The sequence below is a fragment of the Cyprinus carpio genome, unplaced genomic scaffold (genome assembly GCF_018340385.1).
Source record: "Cyprinus carpio isolate SPL01 unplaced genomic scaffold, ASM1834038v1 S000006615, whole genome shotgun sequence".
NCBI classification, from domain to species: domain Eukaryota; kingdom Metazoa; phylum Chordata; class Actinopteri; order Cypriniformes; family Cyprinidae; genus Cyprinus; species Cyprinus carpio.
The window spans coordinates 619,845-622,266 of record NW_024879254.1 but is presented as its reverse complement, the minus strand read 5'-3'; the positions used below and the strand labels follow the sequence as shown (position 1 = coordinate 622,266).

The 2,422-nt window shown below is 32.8% G+C and overlaps 1 pseudogene; it reads left to right on the top strand.

Annotated features, from left to right (window-relative positions):
• LOC122144183 overlaps positions 1-1,982 on the top strand; it is a 27,262-nt pseudogene extending 25,280 nt beyond the window's left edge.
• Positions 1,983-2,422: the final 440 nt, after the last annotated feature.

The window sequence follows — 2,422 nt, the reverse complement described above, 5'->3', positions numbered from 1 at the left end:
TTTTGAAAAGAAACCTGTGAAACAAGTTGTTTTGGTTTTACTTTTTATCAGAAATTCAGTTAATTTTTCCCTTTTCACCCCCCTGGGGTCCAGTTGTAATTTCAATTTTTTTTTAGAAATCGAAAAACCTTGTATAATAAATGAAGCTCTTGCTAAATATAGTTTAAAATATTTAAGTTAAAAAAACAAAACAAAAAAAAAAAAAAATCATTATTATTATGGTAAATAAAAAATTTTGGTAATCCAAAAAAAAAAAAAAAGCATGTACTCTCCTAATTCATTCAAAACATGGAAATGACTAAAGTTATTAAAAAAAAAAGTTTAACAAAAAGTTACAGTTTAGGGCGTGTTATAATCAGTTTTAGGTCAAATTCTTTTTTTGGTTTTTATATTAATTTGAAGCAAAAAAAAAAAAAAAAAATGGAAAGTCAGTGTAGCAATTAATAAAGAATTGTTTCACTATTGGGAATCTAGCTGAATGAAATGATGGCAATAAAACCGTCAGCAGCTTTGGCAATTACATAATTTTTTTTTGTTTTTTTTAAAACGGGCAGTTGTCGCCACCTGCTGCTGGAGAAGAGGATAAGCGTTACAATACATAACGTGTTTTAGATACTTTCGTTTTGAAAGCTTACCTGTAGAGAATAAGCGTGCGGGTGGGTATGTTATTAATCGGTGGTATATAATTATTTTATAAATATATATTTATAAGTGTGATGTTTGTTATTTTTATTAAATTTACTAGAGAACAGACAAATCGCTCTCGCTGTACTTTGATGGCAAACACCGACTAGTCTGCACAGCGCCACTTCAAGCGAACAACTCACAAGCTGCTGACGTGATATATTGCCAGCACAACTTAAGCACATGCAAGTTTGTGCATCCCTAACACTAATTAATACATTTGACATGAATGATATCTCAAATAATATTACACTAATCAATAAATTTCACATTAATAAAATATCAAATCATGTGGTTTTTAGTAATCAAAAGCATTTCTAATGTATTAATCATGAAACTTGTAAAATGTAATAAATCTTTATTACTTTTTCTATTTACTATTATTCTGGATTTTGTTTTTATGGTTAAATTAAATGTTAGTAATCAAAGCATGTCTAAGTGAAATCATGAAACCTGTTAATGAAACTTATATTCATCTGGATCATAAATTTTCTTCTGGATTTATGGTTTACTACAAATTATCAAAAATGATGGTAATAAAAGGCATGAAACATGAACAGTTTTTCATCTTCTAATAATCAAATGAAATTTAAAATTCTGCATGCAGACTTATTTCAGTAGCAGATTTTTTTGAGCTTGATTTTGTTCATCCCAAATTTGCCCAAATCCATGAAATTCTGCATTGTACAGTAGTTATTATGATTGTTAATTTTAAATGCATGTATTATATTACATTATTTACATTATATGCGTGCTGTGATGTGTTTTCCAGAGGCTGTCCCTCTGCTTGTTGGAGTGATCCAGGCTCCAGACTCCAGAGCTAAAGAAAATGTCAACGCCACTGAGAACTGCATCTCTGCTGTGGCCAAAGTCATGAAGTACCGCCCAGAGTGCGTCAATGTCAATGAGATCCTCCCTCACTGGCTGTCCTGGCTGCCACTCAATGAGGATAAAGAGGAAGCTGTCCACACGTTCAACTATCTCTGTGACCTCATTGAAAGGTGAATGTCTGTTAGCTGATGTGAACACTGGGAGTTTTAAATGCAGGTTTGTGATTTGACTTTAATGCCTATTTCTTTTTGCAGTAACAATCCCATTGTTCTTGGACCTGATAATACGAATCTCCCCAAGATTTTCGTTATAATCGCAGATGGTGTTGCGAATGAATCGATTAAAGGTGAAGATGGCTGCAGCAAACGAATGGCCAATGTTATTCGTCAAGTACAAGTAGGTTTCATGTCATTTAATATGAACAAACTGCTTTATTACATGCAGGCAAACTAACACCAGTAGAAAGACTGCAGAACTGCAAAATTATTTTAATTTTGCTAAAAATAATGCTTTCAACATAGAAAAGCTATATAGTTTTGTTTTTTAGTACATCTTGGTGATATGTACAGTGTTTTTATCATATATTGTTTGGCACTTATAGAGACTTGTTCAGGAGGAACTGGCCTTATGTATTTTCATACTATTTTTTGACTAGATTTGTGGCATTATTTAAAATGGTGCAGTATTAAAACTAAAAAATGCTCTTTTAATATAACATCTGTGTGTGTGGCAGTGACAGGGGACACTATGCAACAGGGCTAATTTCGCGCTTGCCTTTAGTTACCGTAGCTCATGTTAAGGACACAATGCAGCAAGTTGGAAGTCTGTGGGTTTGACACCTCGGACTAGATAGGTACTATCAAATGGGTAACTCATCTGAGGATGTTAGTGGCCACGAAGTATGTGT